At 46.5% G+C, this 22,573-nt stretch overlaps 1 pseudogene; it reads right to left on the reverse strand.

Moving 5' to 3' along the window:
- Positions 1 to 495: 495 nt before the first annotated feature.
- On the reverse strand, positions 496 to 16,790 carry LOC115191202 (amine sulfotransferase-like; annotated as a pseudogene).
- Positions 16,791 to 22,573: the final 5,783 nt, after the last annotated feature.

Genomic DNA, 22,573 nt, shown 5'->3' on the forward strand with positions numbered 1-22,573 from the left:
AGAGAGAGAGAGAGAGAGACTATGTGTGTGTGTGTGTGTGTGTGTGTGTGTGAGAGAGAGAGATAGAGAGTATGTGTGTGTGTGAGAGAGAGAGAGAGAGAGAGAGAGACTATGTGTGTGTGTGTGTGTGTGTGAGAGAGAGAGAAAGTATGTGTGTATGCAGTGGTGGATTTAGGCATAGGTGACATGGGCAGCTGCCCAGGGCGGTATCTTGCCGGGGGCGGCATGGGGTGCCCACACAAAATAAAGAAATAATAAAATAATAACAATATTCCAAATGGTGACATTTGCGCGATCGGTTTTCTATCACTCATTTGCACGTCATGTCAATAATATCATGTCACCGTGAGGGACTGTGGGTCAATTAACCTTGTCGGAGTGGGGGCCCTGATTCTAGTTTGTGAGCTAGGCAGGCTGAATGGACGGTTCGCCCAGGGACCCATACAAGCTACAACCACCACTGTGTGTGTGCGGATGCTTGCATATGTGTCTGTATCAGCCTTGAAGCTCTGTGATGTCCCAGACGAAGTTGAGAGATAGGTCCTTCATCCTCTCCTGATAGATCTGGTCAAAGCGTTCACTCTGGGCCACCGTCAACGAGTTCTTCCAGTCTCCTACGGTACCTGAGAGAGAGAATTTTTTTAATGTATATTTTATTTTATCTTTATTTAACTAGGCAAGTCAGTTAAGAACAAATTGTTATTTACAATCACGGCCTAGGAACGGTGGGTTAACTGCCTTGTTCAGGGGCAGAACAACAGATTTTTACCTTGTCAGCTCTGGGATTCAATCAAGCAACCTTTCAGTTACTGGCCCAACGTGCTAACCTCTAGGCTACCTGCCGATAAAGCTGTGCTGTAGATAAAGCTATGCTATAGATAAAGCTATGCTATAGATAAAGCTATGCTATAGATAAAGCTATGCTATAGATAAAGCTGTGCTTGATGTATTTCAGATACATTGACACTGGAAGGGGGTCTAGGGGGCTCACTTTCTGACTGGAAGTTCTATAAACCTCCTTAAATACACCCCCTCTCTTTTCTGCCCCCACCCCCCACAATACCCGTAAAAACCTATACTCATGTTTTTCATGTATCAATTTCAACAATAAATCCTCTAAACATTTCTTATTTTCCTCACCTTTGCGTAGGAACTTCCCCTTGTTCTTGTCTTTGACGTTGTCAGGCAATAACTCATAGTTGGCCTTGTCATCTTTCTTCATGTTACTGTAGGTGACTTTCTCCACTATGCTGTCTATATCTGCATCAGACAGGCTCTTCCCGACAAACTCAGCCAGACGCACTACCACCGATCTCAGGTCCTGTTGTAGCAGGACACATGGAATAAAACCAATATGTCATGTAAATGAACAAAAATATAAACCCACCATTTGTAGTGATGGTCCCATGTTTCATGAGCTGAAATAAAAAAATCCCTGAAATCTTCCATTCGCACAAAAAACTTATTTCTCTAAAATTTTGTGCATACATTTGTTTACATCCCTGTTAGTGAGCATTTATCTTTTGCCAAGATAATCCATCCACCTGACAGGTGTGGCATTTTAAGAAGTTAATTAAACAGCATGATCATTACACAGGTTCACCTTGTGCTGGGGACAATAAAAGGCCACTTTAAAATGTGCAGTTTTGTCACACAGCGCAGTGCCATAGATGTCTCAAGCGTTGAGGGAGCCTGCAATTGGCATGGTGACTGCAGGAATGTTCACCAGAGCTGTTTCCAGAGAATTGAATGTTCATTCCTCTACAATAAGCTGCCTCCAACGCCATTTTGAGAATTTGGCAGTACTTCCAACCGGCCTCACAACTGCAAACCACGTCAGCCCAGGATCTCTACATCTGGGATCGTTTGGGGGGGGGGGGGGGTACTAAAGTATTTCTGTTTGTAATAAACCCCTTTTGTAGGGAAAAACTCATTCTGATGGGTGCCCCAGTGGGTGGGCCTTGCTGCCAAGTGGGTGGGCCTATGCCCTCCAAGGCTGCACCCCTGCCCAGTCATGTGAAATCCATAGATTAGGGCCTAATGAATTTATTTAAATTGACTGATTTCTTTATAATTGACTGATTTCCTGTAACTCAAAATATATTTATATTTTTGTTCAGTATATTTGTGATGTGAAAAAAAAAACGAAAATATGATTATTGTTCCGGCCCTGGGCAAGGCAGTTAACCCCAACAACAATTGCTCCCCAGGTGCCGTGGATGTCGATTAAGGCAGCCCCCTGTACCTCTCTGATTCAGAGGAGTTGGGTTAAATGTGGAAGACACATTTCAGTTGAATGCATTGTAAGTGTTGTTACATAGATGCTGTGTTCACTATGCATGATTAATACATAATTCAAGGTTTATTTGATGTAATAAATAAATAAATGATTTATTGATGTATAGATAAGAATTTAAATCTGATGTAACAGGTAAATTAACGTTAGGCCATTGTTTTTGTTTTTATGTTCCATCCCGGAACTAACGTTCTCTGTTGTGTTACTGCTACGGAATTTGTTCATTGACGGTGTGCAATCTAATTTAAGCAGATCTTAGTCTGAATCATAATTGTTGATGGCAGAGGCTAAGAAAGACAGTAAAGGGACTTTCAAGGGACTTTAAGGATTCAAGAACCTCTTTTCAGGACAAGCAGCCAATGAGGTATTTTGTTCAACCTATAGAACTTTGTTTATAGTCGCGCCAAGTTCCATTTGTATTGTCGCGCCAAGAGCCATTTGTATTGTTGCGCCGAGCGCCATTTGTATTTCTTTGTTTCAGTACTGTATAATTTATCAACGTTACTGTGTTCATTCAAACATATAGTTCTCACGGCGTGACGTGGATGCATCGGAGAAAAAAGACGTGCAATGCAATAAACGCCCGTTTCAAGGAACCAACCTGTGTCTGTTGTCGTGAAGAGAGCTACATGCATTATATTGTACAACTAATTGTCACAGTTTCTGTGTTATTTGATTGTTGTTTCCTTAGGTTACCGCTGGAGGGCACCCTTACCCTGTTTTCTAGTTTCCAGGTTACCCTGATTATTACTTATTGGGTTCACCTGTGTTAAATTACCTTCTCTGTTCACCTGGTTGCCTTGTTATTTAGGTTCCTCAGTTGGCCTGTATCTTTGCTTAGGTCTCATGTGTTATTAGTGTGCTCTTGTGCGGTTGCCTTGTTTCTGTTAAGACTCTAAGTAAAAGTTATCTTACCTCTGCTTGCTGTGTTTCTCTGCACCTGGGTTCGAGCTCGTACTAGCATTATTGTTACACTAATTATGTCACGTCCTGACCAGTAAAGGGGTTGTTTGTTATTGTAGTTTGGTCAGGGCATGGCAGGGGGTGTTTGTTTAATGTGTTTCGGGGTTGTTTGGGTAATGTTCTATGTTTGTATATTTCTATGTTCGTTCTAGTTTTTCTTTTCTATGTTTAGTTTATTGGGTTGACCTTCAATTGGAGGCAGCTGTTCCTCATTGCCTCTAATTGAAGGTCCTATTTAGTAGTGGTATTTTTTCATGGGTTTTTGTGGGTAGTTCCATGTGTAGCTGTGTGCCTCACAGGACTGTTTTTTCGTCGTTGTTTTTGATTAAGTGTTTCTTTTGGTTTTCTTCGTAATAAAGAAGATGAGTATTCACATTCCCGCTGCGCCTTGGTCCCATCCTTACGACGAACGTGACAGAACTACCCACCACCAACGGACCAAGCAGCGGAGGAAGGGGCAGCAGAGGAGCTCTTTGGATTTATGGACATGGGAGGAAATTTTGGACGGGGCAGGACCTTGGCACCAGGCTGGGGAGTACCGGCAACCTAAGGAGTAGCTGGAGGCAGCCAAGGCAGAGCGGCGTCATTACGAGGCATTAGACGCGCAGATTGGCAAGTGTGAGAGGCAGCCCCAAGAAAGTTTTTTGGGGGGGCACACGGGAAGAGTGGCTAGGTCAGGTAATAGACCTAAGCCAACTCCCCGTGCTTATTATGGGGAGCAGCGGATCATGAGAGCGCCGGTCTATGCGGAAGTGCGCACGATCTCGCCCATGCGCACGCACAGTCCGGTGTGAGCGATTCCAGCCCCTCGCAAGTGCCGTGCTAGAGTGGGCATCCAGGCAGGTAGGAGTATGCTTGCGCAGTACATCTGGCCACCAGTACGTCTCCTAGGCCCAGGCTACCCTGCGCCTGCTCTACGCACGGCAGCCATCAGGCCTATGCACAGCCCAGTTTGCCCTGTGCCAGCACTCCGCCCGTGCAGGGCTACTGTGACTAACCAGCCAGGACGGGTAGTGCAGGCTGTGCGCTCCAGACCTCCAGTGCTTGTTCATGGCTTGGTGTATCCAGTTCCTGCTCCTCGCACTAGCCCTGAGGTGCGTGACTCTAGTCTGGCACCTCCAAAGCTAGCACCACGCACCAGGCCTCCAGTGCGTCAGCCCAGTCCAGTACGTCCTGTTCCTGCTCCTCGCACTAGCCTTGAGGTGCGTGTCTCCAGTCTGGTACCTCCAGTACCAGTCCCACGCACTAGGCCTCCAGTGCGTCAGCCCAGTCCAGTTTGTCCTGCTCCTGCTCCTCGCACTGGCCTTGAGGTGTGTGTTACCAGTCTGGTGCCTCCAAAGCCAGCCCCACGCACCAGGCCTGTAGTGCGCCTGTCCAGTCCAGAGCTTCCGGAGACAGTTCCCCGTCCAGAGCTTCCGGAGACAGTTCCCCGTCCAGAGCTTCCGGCGACAGTTCCCCGTCCAGAGCTTCCGGCGACAGTTCCCCGTCCAGAGCTTCCGGCGACAGTTCCCTGTCCAGAGCTTCCGGCGACAGTTCCCCGTCCAGAGCTTCCGGCGACAGTTCCCTGTCCAGTGCTTCCGGCGACGTCCTACAGTCCAGAGCCTGCAAAGACGGCCCACAGTCCGGAACCGACAGAGACGGCCCACAGTCCGGAACCGACAGAGACGGCCCACAGTCCGGTACCGGCGCAGCCAGAGTCGCCCTACAGTCCGGAACCGGCGCAGCCAGAGTCGCCCTACAGTCCGGGACCGGCGCAGCCAGAATCACCCTACAGTCCGGAACCGGCGCAGCCAGAGTCGCTCTCCAGCCCGGAGCTCCCAGAGTCGCCCTCCAGCCCGGAGCTCCCAGAGTCGCCCTCCAGCCCGGAGCTCCCAGAGTCGCCCTCCAGCCCGGAGCTCCCAGAGTCGCGCCTCAGCCCGAGGTCTCCAGCGATGCGCCTTAGCCCTGAGCCTTCAGCGGGGGTGGACAGGTTAGGTTGGGACTAAGGCCGAAGCCTGAGCCACCTCCATAGTGGAAGATTGGGGAGGGGGGGGGGGTGTAGCACAAGAACCGTCGGTGACGGTGGCCACCCTCCCTTCCCTCCCTTTAGTTTGGGATTATTTTTGTTTTGGGGTTTATTTTTATGTTTTTTTGTTTGAGGTGCATCCGGGGTCTGCACCTTTGGGGGCGGGGGGTACTGTCATGTCCTGACCAGTAAAGGGGTTGTTTATTATTGTAGTTTGGTCAGGACGTGGCAGGGGGTGTTTGTTTAATGTCTTTCGGGTTTGTTTGGGTAATGTTCTATGTTTGTATATTTCTATGTTCGTTCTTGTTCTTGTTTTTCTATTTCTATGTTTTAGTTTATTGGGTTGACCTTCAATTGGAGGCAGCTGTTCCTCGTTGCCTCTAATTGAAGGTCCTATTTAATAGGGGTGTTTTTTCATTGGTTTTTGTGGGTAGTTGTTCCATGTGTAGCTGTGTGCCTCACAGGACTGTTTTTTTCATCGTTGTTTTTGGTTAAGTGTTTGTTTTGGTTTTCTTCGTAATAAAGAAGATGTGTATTCACATTCCCGCTGCGTTTTGGTCCCATCCTTACGACGAACGTGACAAATTAGGTATCCCCCTTTCCCATAAACGCTGTAGATGTTATACCAGTCAAGTTTCAAGTTTATTTCAGTTGGATGTTTCAAGTTTATTTAAAATCACCTGAAAGCTCAGAAAACTACATCTGTTGCACGACTTGTTGCAGTAGTAACAGATGCATCATTGATGTAGGCTACTGTATCTTATAACAGGTCAGTGCAGTGGTGTAGATATTCATGTGGTACATATAGCTTTAATCAGTGTAAATGTCATGTTACCTTGATCATCTCTTCATAGCTGAGGAACATGATGTTCTATTTGTCCTGGTTGTTGTGCCATCCTCTGACATGGTCGAACCAGCAGCCACCAAGCACTGAAGAGATGGGTTCACATAGGACAGCAGACAGTAAGTGTTAGTCAGTGTGTGTTAGTAGTTAATTAGCTTCCGGTTTTGTATGATACTGTGTTACACTGATGAAGCCAAAGAAGTGCCATGTGATGGAGGGAGGGTGATTAGTGGCACTCACTCCATCCACAGAAGAACTTGTGCAGGATCTCGTCATAGTGTTCTGGACTGTCCAGATGCTTTATGAACTTAGAGAAGTGAAAGTAGGACCATGATGTCCTTAGGGTTCCTGGTCACATAGATGACCTATGGAGAAGATAGGGGAGATATAGTAGCTCTTTCCTGCAGTCGAATGACCAAAAGCGCCCTCTAGTGGCCTCATGGGTGGAATGTTATTCATATTTTTCAGAATTTTATAATTAAAAAAACATTAAAAAATAATTAAATAACACAGAAAATCCGGTGTTTTTACGTCAAATAATTTTGTTATATTTCAGTCTTCTGTGATGTATATAAAGTGTAATATTGGGATGCAAACTCAAAATGTAATACATTTCATCCCTATATCTGACATGGTACAGGTGTCTTCTTTAAGCCCATAACCATGTGTGTGAGCTGTATACTTTTCTTTCAAAGTAGATTTGTTTGACTACCAAGAACCACTCTGTGTGACCCTGATTTAGCCCACTGCAGTAAATGGTTAACAGTGTGTATGGAGAGACAGGGTGAAATAGGGTTAAAAGTGTGTATGGAGGAGAAAGGGGTGATATAGAGTTGACAGGGGTGATATAAGGTTAACAGTGTGTATTGTGTATGGAGAGACGGGGGTGATATATGGTTAACAATGTGTAGTGTGTATGGAGGAGAAAGGGGTGATATAGGGTTTTAAAAGTGTGTATGGAGGAGACAAGGTTGGTATAGGGTTAACAGTGTGTATGGAGGAGACGGGTGATATAGTGTTAACAGTGTGTATGGAGGAGACGGGTGATATAGTGTTAACAGTGTGTATGGAGGAGACAGGGTGATATAGGGTTAACAGTGTGTATGGAGGAGACGGGTGATATAGTGTTAACAGTGTGTATGGAGGAGACGGGTGATATAGTGTTAACAGTGTGCATGGAGGAGACGGGTGATATAGTGTTAACAGTGTGTATGGAGGAGACGGGTGATATAGTGTTAACAGTGTGTATGGAGGAGACAGGGTGATATAGGGTTAACAGTGTGTATGGAGGAGACGGGTGATATAGTGTTAACAGTGTGTATGGAGGAGACGGGTGATATAGTGTTAACAGTGTGTATGGAGGAGACAGGGTGATATAGGGTTAACAGTGTGTATGGAGGAGACGGGTGATATAGTGTTAACAGTGTGTATGGAGGAGACGGGTGATATAGGGTTAACAGTGTGTATGGAGGAGACGGGTGATATAGTGTTAACAGTGTGTATGGAGGAGACAGGGTGATATAGTGTTAACAGTGTGTATGGAGGAGACGGGTGATATAGTGTTAACAGTGTGTATGGAGGAGACAGGGTGATATAGGGTTAACAGTGTGTATGGAGGAGACGGGTGATATAGTGTTAACAGTGTGTATGGAGGAGACGGGTGATATAGTGTTAACAGTGTGTATGGAGGAGACAGGGTGATATAGGGTTAACAGTGTGTATGGAGGAGACGGGTGATATAGTGTTAACAGTGTGTATGGAGGAGACGGGTGATATAGTGTTAACAGTGTGTATGGAGGAGACAGGGTGATATAGGGTTAACAGTGTGTATGGAGGAGACGGGTGATATAGTGTTAACAGTGTGTATGGAGGAGACGGGTGATATAGTGTTAACAGTGTGCATGGAGGAGACGGGTGATATAGTGTTAACAGTGTGTATGGAGGAGACGGGTGATATAGTGTTAACAGTGTGTATGGAGGAGACAGGGTGATATAGGGTTAACAGTGTGTATGGAGGAGACGGGTGATATAGTGTTAACAGTGTGTATGGAGGAGACGGGTGATGTAGTGTTAACAGTGTGTATGGAGGAGACAGGGTGATATAGGGTTAACAGTGTGTATGGAGGAGACGGGTGATATAGTGTTAACAGTGTGTATGGAGGAGACGGGTGATATAGTGTTAACAGTGTGCATGGAGGAGACGGGTGATATAGTGTTAACAGTGTGTATGGAAGAGACGGGTGATATAGTGTTAACAGTGTGTATGGAGGAGACGGGTGATATAGTGTTAACAGTGTGTATGGAGGAGACGGGTGATATAGTGTTAACAGTGTGTATGGAGGAGACGGGTGATATAGTGTTAACAGTGTGCATGGAGGAGACGGGTGATATAGTGTTAACAGTGTGTATGGAGAGACAGGGTGACATAGGGTTAACAGTGTGTATGAAGGAGACGGGTGATATAGACTTAACAGTGTGTATGGAGAAACAGGGTGATATAGGATTAACAGTTGTGAGAGCAAAATTGCAAGATTATGTTATAATGCTGTAATTGCATCAAATGGTTGTTTTATGAAACAGAATAGAGGGTTCTTGTAACTCTATTGTGTCTGTGTGAACTGAAAGTAGGCCTCTGGGAGATTTAACACTGACAGGAGATTTACAATGTCTTTGGGTGATACCGCATTCCAGAGCATGAGTTAATGTTTCTGTACTGGGGTACCAGGGGAGATGGCTCCAGTATGGAGTTGGGGGGCCAGACCCTGGTCTCTACACAGTGAGTACAGTTTTTACAGCAGATACTATCTGCTGTGAATTCTAAGTGTCTTTCATGCAAATCTTAACCTTGTGACCCATTCCATACATATTTTGTTTGTCATGTAGACTGAAGGAGGATGGACTTTGCTATGAAATGCTGTGGCTCAAACCAGCTGGTTGAGTTCTCAGTGATCACTCCAGGATTGATTACTGACCAGCTCCATTACTGTACTAATTAAATAATAAAGTTTGATTGTTTTGAATAAATCTAAAAGTCTCTGCTTTTGATTACAATGATTCCACCACACAGTGTGTAAGGAGGAGACAGGGTGATATAGGGTTAACAGTGTGTACGGAGGAGACGGGTGATATAGGGTTAACAGTGTGTAGTGTGTTAAGAGAGTGTGTGCGTACGTCCCTGCAGGTGTTTGTACATTGTAAGTATGTGTATTTCTCTAGCTCACTACCATCTAACCCCACTCACTACCATCTAACCCCACTCACTACCATCTAACCCCACTCACTACCATCTAACCCCACTCACTACCATCTAACCCCACTCACTACCATCTAACCCCACTCACTACCATCTAATCCCACTCACTACCATCTAACCCCACTCACTACCATCTAACCCCACTCACTACCATCTAACCCCCCTCACTACCATTTAAACCCACTCACTACCATCTAACCCCACTCACTACCATCTAACCCCACTCACTACCATCTAACCCCACTCACTACCATCTAACCCCACTCACTACCATCTAATCCCCACTCACTACCATCTAATCCCCACTCACTACCATCTAACCCCACTCACTACCATCTAACCCCACTCACTACCATCTAACCCCACTCACTACCATCTAACCCCACTCACTACCATCTAACCCCACTCACTACCATCTAACCCCACTCACTACCATCTAACCCCACTCACTACCATCTAACCCCACTCACTACCATCTAACCCCACTCACTACCATCTAATCCCACTCACTACCATCTAACCCCAATCACTACCATCTAACCCCACTCACTACCATCTAACCCCCCTCACTACCATTTAAACCCACTCACTACCATCTAACCCCACTCACTACCATCTAACCCCACTCACTACCATCTAACCCCACTCACTACCATCTAACCCCACTCACTACCATCTAACCCCACTCACTACCATCTAACATCACTCACTACCATCTAACATCACTCACTACCATCTAACCCCACTCACTACCATCTAACCCCACTCACTACCATCTAACCCCACTCACTACCATCTAACCCCACTCACTACCATCGAACCCCACTCACTACCATTTAAACCCACTCACTACCATCTTATCCCACTCACTACCATCTAATCCCACTCACTACCATCTAACCCCACTCACTACCATCTAACCCCACTCACTACCATCTAACCCCCCTCACTACCATTTAAACCCACTCACAACCATCTAACCCCACTCACTACCATCTAACCCCACTCACTACCATTTAAACCCACTCACTACCATCTAACCCCACTCACTACCATCTAACCCCACTCACTACCATCTAATCCCCACTCACTACCATTTAATACCCACTCACTACCATCTAACCCCACTCACTACCATCTAACCCCACTCACTACCATCTAACCCCACTCACTACCATCTAACCCCACTCACTACCATCTAACCCCACTCAATACCATCTAACCCCACTCACTACCATCTAACCCCCCTCACTACCATTTAAACCCACTCACTACCATCTAACCCCACTCACTACCATCTAACCCCACTCACTACCATTTAAACCCACTCACTACCATCTAACCCCACTCATTACCATCTAACCCCACTCACTACCATCTAACCCCCCTCACTACCATTTAAACCCACTCACTACCATCTAACCCCACTCACTACCATCTAACCCCACTCACTACCATTTAAACCCACTCACTACCATCTAACCCCACTCACTACCATCTAACCCCACTCAATACCATCTAATCCCCACTCACTACCATCTAATCCCCACTCACTACCATCTAACCCCACTCACTACCATCTAACCCCACTCACTACCATCTAACCCCACTCACTACCATCTAACATCACTCACTACCATCTAACCCAACTCACTACCATCTAACCCCACTCACTACCATCTAACCCCACTCACTACCATCTAACCCCACTCACTACCATCTAACCCCACTCACTACCATCTAACCCCACTCACTACCATCTAACACCACTCACTACCATCTAACCCCACTCAGTACCATCTAACCCCACTCACTACCATCTAACCCCACTCACTACCATCTAACCCCCCTCACTACCATTTAAACCCACCTCACTACCATTTAAACCCACTCACTACCATCTAACCCCACTCACTACCATCTAACCCCACTCACTACCATCTAATCCCCACTCACTACCATCTAATCCCCACTCACTACCATCTAATCCCCACTCACTACCATCTAATCCCCACTCACTACCATCTAACCCCACTCACTACCATCTAACCCCACTCACTACCATCTAACCCCACTCACTACCATCTAACCCCACTCACTACCATCTAACATCACTCACTACCATCTAACATCACTCACTACCATCTAACCCCACTCACTACCATCTAACCCCACTCACTACTATCTAACCCCACTCACTACAATCTAACCCCACTCACTACCATCTAACCCCACTCACTACCATCTAACCCCACTCACTACCATCTAACCCCACTCACTAGAGATTGAGAGAGAGGAGAGAGCGAGAAGGAGAGATTGAGAGAGAGGAGAGAGCGAGAATTGAGAGAGAGGAGAGAGCGAGAAGGAGAGATGAGAGAGAGAGAGCGAGAAGGAGAGATTGAGAGAGAGGAGAGAGCGAGAAGGAGAGATTGAGAGAGAGGAGAGAGCGAGAAGGAGAGATTGAGAGAGAGGAGAGAGCGAGAAGGAGAGATTGAGAGAGAGGAGAGAGCGAGAAGGAGAGAGAGAGAGAGCGAGAAGGAGAGATTGAGAGAGAGGAGAGAGCGAGAAGGAGAGATTGAGAGAGAGGAGAGAGCGAGAAGGAGAGATTGAGAGAGAGGAGAGAGCGAGAAGGAGAGATTGAGAGAGAGGAGAGAGCGAGAAGGAGAGATTGAGAGAGAGGAGAGAGCGAGAAGGAGAGATTGAGAGAGAGGAGAGAGCGAGAAGGAGAGATTGAGAGAGAGGAAAGATTGAGAGAGAGGAGAGTACGAGAAGGAGAGATTGAGAGAGAGGAGAGAGAGAGAGGAGAGATTGAGAGAGAGGAGAGTACGAGAAGGAGAGATTGAGAGAGAGGAGAGAGCGAGAAGGAGAGATTGAGAGAGAGGAGAGAGCGAGAAGGAGAGATTGAGAGAGAGGAGAGAGCGAGAAGGAGAGATTGAGAGAGAGGAGGAGAGCGAGAAGGAGAGATTGAGAGAGAGGAGAGAGCGAGAAGGAGAGATTGAGAGAGAGGAGAGAGCGAGAAGGAGAGATTGAGAGAGAGCGAGAGGAGAGATTGAGAGAGAGGAGAGAGCGAGAAGGAGAGATTGAGAGAGAGGAGAGAGCGAGAAGGAGAGATTGAGAGAGAGGAGAGAGCGAGAAGGAGAGATTGAGAGAGAGCAGAGAGCGAGAAGGAGAGATTGAGAGAGAGCAGAGAGCGAGAAGGAGAGATTGAGAGAGAGGAGAGAGCGAGAAGGAGAGATTGAGAGAGAGGAGAGAGCGAGAAGGAGAGATTGAGAGAGAGGAGAGAGCGAGAAGGAGAGATTGAGAGAGAGGAGAGAGCGAGAAGGAGAGATTGAGAGAGAGCAGAGAGCGAGAAGGAGAGATTGAGAGAGAGGAGAGAGCGAGAAGGAGAGATTGAGAGAGAGGAGAGAGCGAGAAGGAGAGATTGAGAGAGAGGAGAGAGCGAGAAGGAGAAATTGAGAGAGAGCGAGAAGGAGAGATTGAGAGAGAGGAGAGAGCGAGAAGGAGAGATTGAGAGAGAGGAGAGAGCGAGAAGGAGAGATTGAGAGAGAGGAGAGAGCGAGAAGGAGAGATTGAGAGAGAGGAGAGAGCGAGAAGGAGAGATTGAGAGAGAGGAGAGAGCGAGAAGGAGAGATTGAGAGAGAGCAGAGAGCGAGAAGGAGAGATTGAGAGAGAGCAGAGAGCGAGAAGGAGAGATTGAGAGAGAGGAGAGATTGAGAGAGAGGAGAGAGCGAGAAGGAGAGATTGAGAGAGAGGAGAGAGCGAGAAGGAGAGATTGAGAGAGAGCGAGAAGGAGAGATTGAGAGAGAGGAGAGAGCGAGAAGGAGAGATTGAGAGAGAGGAGAGAGCGAGAAGGAGAGATTGAGAGAGAGGAGAGAGCGAGAAGGAGAGATTGAGGAGAGAGGAGAGAGCGAGAAGGAGAGATTGAGAGAGAGGAGAGAGCGAGAAGGAGAGATTGAGAGAGAGGAGAGAGCGAGAAGGAGAGATTGAGAGAGAGCAGAGAGCGAGAAGGAGAGATTGAGAGAGAGCGAGAAGGAGAGATTGAGAGAGAGGAGAGAGCGAGAAGGAGAGATTGAGAGAGAGGAGAGAGCGAGAAGGAGAGATTGAGAGAGAGGAGAGAGCGAGAAGGAGAGATTGAGAGAGAGGAGAGAGCGAGAAGGAGAGATTGAGAGAGAGGAGAGAGCGAGGAGGAGAGATTGAGAGAGAGGAGAGAGCGAGAAGGAGAGATTGAGAGAGAGCAGAGAGCGAGAAGGAGAGATTGAGAGAGAGCAGAGAGCGAGAAGGAGAGATTGAGAGAGAGGAGAGAGCGAGAAGGAGAGATTGAGAGAGAGGAGAGAGCGAGAAGGAGAAATTGAGAGAGAGCGAGAAGGAGAGATTTAGAGAGAGGAGAGAGCGAGAAGGAGAGATTGAGAGAGAGGAGAGAGCGAGAAGGAGAGATTGAGAGAGAGGAGAGAGCGAGAAGGAGAGATTGAGAGAGAGGAGAGAGCGAGAAGGAGAGATTGAGAGAGAGGAGAGAGCGAGAAGGAGAGATTGAGAGAGAGCAGAGAGCGAGAAGGAGAGATTGAGAGAGAGCAGAGAGCGAGAAGGAGAGATTGAGAGAGAGGAGAGAGCGAGAAGGAGAGATTGAGAGAGAGGAGAGAGCGAGAAGGAGAGATTGAGAGAGAAGAGAGCGAGAAGGAGAGATTGAGAGAGAGCGAGAAGGAGAGATTGAGAGAGAGGAGAGAGCGAGAAGAAGATATTGAGAGAGAGGAGAGAGCGAGAAGGAGAGATTGAGAGAGAGGAGAGAGCGAGAAGGAGAGATTGAGAGAGAGCAGAGAGCGAGGAGAGATTGAGAGACAGCGAGAAGGAGAGATTGAGAGAGAGGAGAGAGCGAGAAGGAGAGATTGAGAAAGAGGAGAGAGCGAGAAGGAGAGATTGAGAGAGAGGAGAGAGCGAGAAAGAGAGATTGAGAGAGAGGAGAGAGCGAGAAGGAGAGATTGAGAGAGAGCAGAGAGCGAGGAGAGATTGAGAGACAGCGAGAAGGAGAGATTGAGAGAGAGGAGAGAGCGAGAAGGAGAGATTGAGAAAGAGGAGAGAGCGAGAAGGAGAGATTGAGAGAGAGGAGAGAGCGAGAAGGAGAGATTGAGAGAGAGGAGAGAGCGAGAAGGAGAGATTGAGAGAGAGGAGAGAGTGAGAAGGAGAGATTGAGAGAGAGGAGAGAGCGAGAAGGAGAGATTGAGAGAGAGGAGAGAGCGAGAAGGAGAGATTGAGAGAGAGCAGAGAGCGAGAAGGAGAGATTGAGAGAGAGCAGAGAGCGAGAGGAGGAGATTGAGAGAGAGGAGAGAGCGAGAAGGAGAGATTGAGAGAGAGGAGAGAGCGAGAAGGAGAGATTGAGAGAGAGGAGAGAGCGAGAAGGAGAAATTGAGAGAGAGCGAGAAGGAGAGATTGGGAGAGAGAGGAGAGAGCGAGAAGGAGAGATTGAGAGAGAGGAGAGAGCGAGAAGGAGAGATGTGAGAAGAGAGGAGAGAGCGAGAAGGAGAGATTGAGAGAGAGGAGAGAGCGAGAAGGAGAGATTGAGAGAGAGGAGAGAGCGAGAAGGAGAGATTGAGAGAGAGGAGAGAGCGAGAAGGAGAGATTGAGAGAGAGGAGAGAGCGAGAAGGAGAGATTGAGAGAGAGGAGAGAGCGAGAGAGAGAGATTTAGAGAGAGGAGAGAGCGAGAAGGAGAGATTGAGAGAGAGCAGAGAGCGAGAAGGAGAGATTGAGAGAGAGCAGAGAGCGAGAAGGAGAGATTGAGAGAGAGGAGAGAGCGAGAAGGAGAGATTGAGAGAGAGGAGAGAGCGAGAAGGAGAGGTTGAGAGAGAGGAGAGAGCGAGAAGGAGAGATGAGAGAGAGGAGAGAGCGAGAAGGAGAGATTGAGAGAGAGGAGAGAGCGAGAAGGAGAGATTGAGAGAGAGGAGAGAGCGAGAAGGAGAGATTGAGAGAGAGCAGAGAGCGAGAAGGAGAGATTGAGAGAGAGCAGAGAGCGAGAAGGAGAGATTGAGAGAGAGGAGAGAGCGAGAAGGAGAGATTGAGAGAGAGGAGAGAGCGAGAAGGAGAGATTGAGAGAGAGGAGAGAGCGAGAAGGAGAGATTGAGAGAGAGCAGAGAGCGAGAACGAGAGATTGAGAGAGAGGAGAGAGCGAGAACGAGAGAGAGAGAGAGAGAGCAGAGAACGAGAACGAGAGAGAGAGAGAGAGAGAGCAAGAACGAGAGAGCAAGAACGAGAGAGCAAGAACGAGAGGGAGAGAGAGCAAGAACGAGAGATTGAGATAGAGGAGATAGGGAGAAAGAGAAGAGAGCAAGAAGGAGAGGGAGAAAGAGAAGAGAGAGAGAGAGAGAGAGAGAGTATACTGTAAATGTCAATTTGGTACAGTTTGTTGTCAAAGCAAGGCAAACTTTAACCAATATGCTTGAGATGAAATAGCCTACCACAAATAGTTATATTATTATAATTTATTGTTGTTGTATGTATTATGGATCCTCATTAGCTGCTGTCTTGGCAGTAGCTGATGGGTTCTTCCTGGGGTCCAAACAAGATGAATACATTTACATCACAATACATTTAAAAAAACAAAAACATAATACAACAAACACATTATTACACCACTACTCTACCACTACATATCTACACTGCAACATTTATAATACAACAATATATCAACATCACAATGTACTTGTCTGTAGAGTGCGTGTTAGCTTGTGTGTGCGTATGCGTGTGTGCGTATGCGTGTGTGTGTGCCTGTGTGTGTGTCTCTTCACAGTCCAAGTTGTTCCATAAGGTGTAGTTCATGTATTCATGGCTCGATGTAGTATTGTGCCTTTCCCAGAGTCTGTTCTGGACTTGGAGACTGTGAAGAGACCCCTGGTGGCATGTCTTGTGGGGAATGCCCGACTCTACCTGGATCATGTTGGAGAGGCAGAACACCCTCTGTGTTCTGTTAGACAGGTAACCCTCGAACCACTATAAAGCAGAGGACGTAAAGCCATAACACACGTTTGTCAGCAGCCGACTATGTTTGATAATGTCAAAAGCAACACTGAAGTCAATCTGAACAGCTCCCACAATCTTCTTATTGTCAATTTCTTTCAGCCAATCATCATTTCTGTAAGTGACATACATCTTCCCTATAAGAATGCTGAAAGTCAGCTGTTAATGTGTTTACTGCGAACGTTGGCTTATTCATGCTTTAATTACAACCTACTCAATTTGTAATAGATGTTCAAGCACCAGTCATGTTTACTATACCTCTGTAGCTACTGTCAGTGTGAAAGTAATACCTTTCAATCATTTACTCACCTGATTTGGGGAAAGTGACAAGGAAACATCACTGTCCTTGATCTCAAAGTGTTCCAAGCTGTCGATATATTCCGTGATTAATTCCTGCGTCAGCCACAGGAAACACCTGGCCTTCATACGTAAACAACTGCTCACCGAGAAGCTTATACTCTTGTTGAGCCATTAAAAAAAAAAAACGGTAACAGAAAACGGTAAATAAGGGCAAAACACCTGAAACCAATTGTGGTCAATAGGAAAAGGAGAGTGAGGGAAAGTGACCGAGGACGTTTTCTAAGAATGAGTGGATTTTATAAGTGAAGTTACATAAACCGTGTCGATTTTTAGTTTACGGGTTAATGAGAGTAGGCTTCTTCAGTCAATGTCACGCTCTGACCTAGGAGAGCTGTGTTTTCTCTGTTTAGTTAGGTCAGGGTGTGATAGGAGGGTGGGCATTCTATGTTTTGTTTTTCTATGTTTAGGCCGGGTATGGTTTCCAATCAGAGGCAGCTGTCTATCGTTGTCTCTGATTGGAAGCCATACTTAGGCAGCCTGTTTTTCCCTTTGTTTTTGTGGGTAGTTGCTTTCTGTTTAGTTTGTAAACCTGACGGAACTGTTGGCTGTCATTTTGTTTACTTTGTCTAGTGTTGGTTTTCATTAAAATATAACGATGAGCACTCAACACGCTGTGCCTTGGCCTCCTCTATATGACGCCCGTTACAGTTAACCTTTGTACAGTTGCAGTGTCCTGTTGTAACTCTACGGTATTGGCCTCACTTTTATTCATATGGAGTTTGTTTACAAAGTTAATACATTCACTGATCATATCTCTTTTGTAAAACACTTTTTAAATTGTCTGGTCTGCCCTTTTATGTAAGGGGGTTGAATGAAAAAAGAAATAGCAATCTGTTTGCCCAAAAAGGCTAGTCATTTTGTAGCTGTTGCTGGTTGAGCAATAGACTACATGTATTATGTCGTTGTGGCTATGACCTTTTGAACTTCCAGTGGACATGGGAATTCTAAACCTCGAACAGAGTTGGCCAAGCACTATAAATTATTCAAGTCATTCCACATCTCTCCTCTTTCAATTCACTTCTCATCAGGAATGGAGGGATGGAAGGATGAAGGATGAAGGGATGATTGTAGATCCATCCATTCATGTGGTTTTAGTCACTGTGGAGTGTTTTTCTAACCAGAGGGTTGATTGGTGGTTGGCATGTTATTGATCTAAGAACCATGTCATCAAGTGGACGTGTCAAAGACACCCCAGGGGATAGGCTGTCAACCAGCAGGATCAGTCGATTTGATTGGTTTAGAAACAGACATGCTCACACTAGATAAACATGTGTCTTGTATGCAGTAGAATTAATGACTGTATTGAGCCTAAGTGTATCTTGGCTCCAGAGAGTGGCTCGCATAGCATTTTCTCTCTCTCTCTCTCTCTCTCTCTCTCTCTCTCTCTCTCTCTCTCTCTCTCTCTCTCTCTCTATCTTGCTCTCTCAAACACGCATGCACACACAGATGCACACACTTTCTCTTTCGAGCTGACTCTCTTTTTCTAAATTATTGTACTATACTGCCATCTTCTGTAAGATCTCGGAAAGACACCAAAGTACAAATGAACGAGTCAATTACCATTAGGCAATTTAACTTGAATTAAATTCACGTGAACCAAGTGCTGTCGATTCAGATTACTGTAAGAGAAGAGACTTATTACTGTGTGTGTGTGTGTGTGTGTGTGCGTGCGTGCGTGCGTGTGTGTTACTGGCTAGATCACATGTCCATAGACAATCCCTTGATGTTCTTAATGATGATATATGACGGGTAGCAGTGAAGAGGATGAAAAACATCTAATTGATTTGCAGTCTGACCGTGGGTGAACTCCTGTACTTAATCATCTGAATGCTCCAGTGTCTAGAATAATGTGAACCTATTTTACCCCAGCTGTCAAGGAGCAGCTACTTTGAACTGAAAATCCACTGGAGTCTAACCCAGTAATATAGGTCACCTGTTCAGGTACCCAGTAATATAGGTCACCTTTTCAGGTACCCAGTCATATAGGTCAACTGTTCAGGTACCCAGTAATATAGGTCAACTGTTCAGGTACCCAGTCATATAGGTCAACTGTTCAGGTACCCAGTAATATAGGTCAACTGTTCAGGTACCCAGTCATATAGGTCACCTGTTCAAGTACCCAGTAATATAGGTCACCTTTTCAGGTACCCAGTCATATAGGTCACCTGTTCAGGTACCCAGTAATATAGGTCACCTGTTCAGGTACCCAGTAATATAGGTCACCTGTTCAGGTATCCAGTAATATAGGTCACCTGTTCAGGTATCCAGTCATATAGGTCACCTGTTCAGGTACCCAGTAATATAGGTCACCTGTTCAGGTACCCAGTCATATAGGTCACCTGTTCAGATACCCAGTAATATAGGTCACCTGTTCAGGTACCCAGTAATATAGGTCACCTGTTCAGGTACCCAGTAATATAGGTCACCTGTTCAGGTACCCAGTCATATAGGTCACCTGTTCAGGTACCCAGTAATATAGGTCACCTGTTCAGGTATCCAGTAATATAGGTCACCTGTTCAGGTACCCAGTCATATAGGTCACCTGTTCAGGTACCCAGTAATATAGGTCACCTGTTCAGGTACCCAGTCATATAGGTCACCTGTTCAGGTACCCAGTCATATAGGTCACCTGTTCAGGTACCCAGTCATATAGGTCACCTGTTCAGATACCCAGTAATATAGGTCACCTGTTCAGGTACCCAGTAATATAGGTCACCTGTTCAGGTACCCAGTAATATAGGTCACCTGTTCAGGTACCCAGTAATATAGGTCACCTGTTCAGGTACCCAGTAATATAGGTCACCTGTTCAGGTATTCAGTAATATAGGTCACCTGTTCAGGTATCCAGTCATATAGGTTACCTGTTCAGGTATCCAGTCATATAGGTCACCTGTTCAGGTACCCAGTCATATAGGTTACCTGTTCAGGTACCCAGTAATATAGGTCACCTGTTCAGGTATTCAGTAATATAGGTCACCTGTTCAGGTATCCAGTCATATAGGTCACCTGTTCAGGTGCCCAGTCATATAGGTCACCTGTTCAGGTACCCAGTCATATAGGTCACCTGTTTAGGTACCCAGTCATATAGGTTACCTGTTCAGGTATCCAGTAATATAGGTCACCTGTTCAGGTATCCAGTAATACAGGTCACCTGTTCAGGTATCCAGTCATACAGGTCACCTGTTCAGGTACCCAGTAATATTTACATTTACATTTACATTTAAGTCATTTAGCAGACGCTCTTATCCAGAGCGACTTACAAATTGGTGCATTCACCTTAAGATATCCAGTGGAACAACCACTTTACAATAGTGCATCTAAATCTTTTATTTTTTGGGGGGGGGGGGTTAGAAGGATTACTTTATCCTATCCCAGGTATTCCTTAAAGAGGTGGGGTTTCAGGTGTCTCCGGAAGGTGGTGATTGACTCCGCTGTCCTGGCGTCGTGAGGGAGCTTGTTCCACCATTGGGGTGCCAGAGCAGCGAACAGTTTTGACTGGGCTGAGCGGGAACTGTGCTTCCTCAGAGGTAGGGAGGCGAGCAGGCCAGAGGTGGATGAACGCAGTGCCCTTGTTTGGGTGTAGGGCCTGATCAGAGCCTGAAGGTTCGGAGGTGCCGTTCCCCTCACAGCTCCGTAGGCAAGCACCATGGACTTGTAGCGGATGCGAGCTTCAACTGGAAGCCAGTGGAGAGAGCGGAGGAGCGGGGTGACGTGAGAGAACTTGGGAAGGTTGAACACCAGACGGGCTGCGGCGTTTTGGATGAGTTGTAGGGGTTTAATGGCACAGGCAGGGAGCCCAGCCAACAGCGAGTTGCAGTAATCCAGATGGGAGATGACAAGTGCCTGGACTAGGACCTGCGCCGCTTCCTGTGTGAGGCAGGGTCGTACTCTGCGAATGTTGTAGAGCATGAACCTACAGGATCGGGTCACCGCCTTGATGTTAGTGGAGAACGACAGGGTGTTGTCCAGGGTCACGCCAAGGTTCTTAGCACTCTGGGAGGAGGACACAAGGGAGTTGTCAACCGTGATGGTGAGATCATGGAACGGGCAGTCCTTCCCCGGGAGGAGGAGCAGCTCCGTCTTGCCGAGGTTCAGCTTGAGGTGGTGAGCCGTCATCCACACTGATATGTCTGCCAGACATGCAGAGATGCGATTCGCCACCTGGTTATCAGAAAGGGGAAAGGAGAAGATGAATTGTGTGTCGTCTGCGTAGCAATGATAGGAGAGACCATGTGAGGATATGACCGAGCCAAGTGACTTGGTGTATAGTGAGAATAGGAGAGGGCCTAGAACAGAGCCCTGGGGGACACCAGGGGTGAGAGCACGTGGTGCGGAGACAGATTCTCGCCATGCCACCTGGTAGGAGCGACCTGTCAGGTAGGTCACCTGTTCAGGTATCCAGTAATATAGGTCACCTGTTCAGGTATCCAGTCATATAGGTCACCTGTTCAGGTACCCAGTCATATAGGTCACCTGTTCAGGTACCCAGTCATATAGGTCACCTGTTCAGGTATCCAGTCATATAGGTCACCTGTTCAGGTATCCAGTCATATAGGTCACCTGTTCAGGTACCCAGTCATATAGGTCACCTGTTCAGGTATCCAGTCATATAGGTCACCTGTTTAGGTATCCAGTCATATAGGTCACCTGTTCAGGTACCCAGTCATATAGGTCACCTGTTCAGGTATCCAGTCATATAGGTCACCTGTTCAGGTATCCAGTCATATAGGTCCCCTGTTCAGGTATCCAGTCATATAGGTCACCTGTTCAGGTACCCAGTCATATAGGTTACCTGTTCAGGTACCCAGTAATATAGGTCACCTGTTCAGGTATTCAGTAATATAGGTCACCTGTTCAGGTATCCAGTCATATAGGTCACCTGTTCAGGTACCCAGTAATATAGGTCACCTGTTCAGGTATCCAGTCATATAGGTTACCTGTTCAGGTACCCAGTAATATAGGTCACCTGTTCAGGTACCCAGTAATATAGGTCACCTGTTCAGGTATCCAGTCATATAGGTCACCTGTTCAGGTACCCAGTCATATAGGTCACCTGTTCAGGTATCCAGTCATATAGGTCACCTGTTTAGGTACCCAGTCATATAGGTTACCTGTTCAGGTACCCAGTCATATAGGTCACCTGTTCAGGTATCCAGTCATATAGGTCACCTGTTCAGGTATCCAGTCATATAGGTTACCTGTTCAGGTACCCAGTCATATAGGTCACCTGTTCAAATATCCAGTCATATAGGTCACCTGTTCAGGTACCCAGTAATATAGGTCACCTGTTCAGGTATCCAGTCATATAGGTCACCTGTTCAGGTATCCAGTCATATAGGTTACCTGTTCAGGTATCCAGTAATATAGGTCACCTGTTCAGGTACCCAGTCATATAGGTCACCTGTTCAGGTACCCAGTCATATAGGTCACCTGTTCAGGTATCCAGTCATATAGGTCACCTGTTCAGGTATCCAGTAATATAGGTCACCTGTTCAGGTATCCAGTCATATAGGTCACCTGTTCAGGTACCCACTAATATAGGTTACCTGTTCAGGTATCCAGTAATATAGGTCACCTGTTCAGGTATCCAGTCATATAGGTCACCTGTTCAGGTACCCAGTCATATAGGTCACCTGTTCAGGTACCCACTAATATAGGTTACCTGTTCAGGTATCCAGTAATATAGGTCACCTGTTCAGGTACCCAGTCATACATTGTCACCTGTTCAGGTATCCAGTCATACAGGTCACCTGTTCAGGTATGTGGTCTTACCTTAATGTAATGTGATACACACACCTACATACACACATAACGTTGGAGGATCCTGCGACGGATAAGATAGTGAGTGT

This window comes from Salmo trutta, unplaced genomic scaffold, assembly GCF_901001165.1.
Source record: "Salmo trutta unplaced genomic scaffold, fSalTru1.1, whole genome shotgun sequence".
NCBI classification, from domain to species: Eukaryota; Metazoa; Chordata; class Actinopteri; order Salmoniformes; family Salmonidae; genus Salmo; species Salmo trutta.